We start from the raw sequence: 319 nt of genomic DNA on the forward strand, positions 1-319 counted from the left end.
CCCTTCCCTTCCCTTCCCTTCCCTTCCCTTCCCTTCCCTTCCTCCCTCTCCTTCCCTCTGTTAGTGTCACACATTTATCTCTTCCTTCTTCCCTTCCTTCTTTCCTTCATTCCATCTTTCCCTACTATCCTCCTTTTTCTATTCCATTCCTTCTTTTCTTCTTTCATTTTTTATTTTCCTTCTTCCTTTTTTTCTTTTTTCCTCCTTTAATCCTTTCCTTCTTTCATCTTCTCATTTCCTTCCTTCCTTCCTTCCTTCCTTCCTTCCTTCCTTCCTTCCTTCCTTCCTTCCTTCCTTCCTTCCTTCCTTCCTTCCTTCC

Source organism: Centrocercus urophasianus, unplaced genomic scaffold (assembly GCF_019232065.1).
Source record: "Centrocercus urophasianus isolate 14NV4802_14NV808 unplaced genomic scaffold, USGS_Curo_1.0 seq_1120, whole genome shotgun sequence".
NCBI lineage: Eukaryota > Metazoa > Chordata > Aves > Galliformes > Phasianidae > Centrocercus > Centrocercus urophasianus.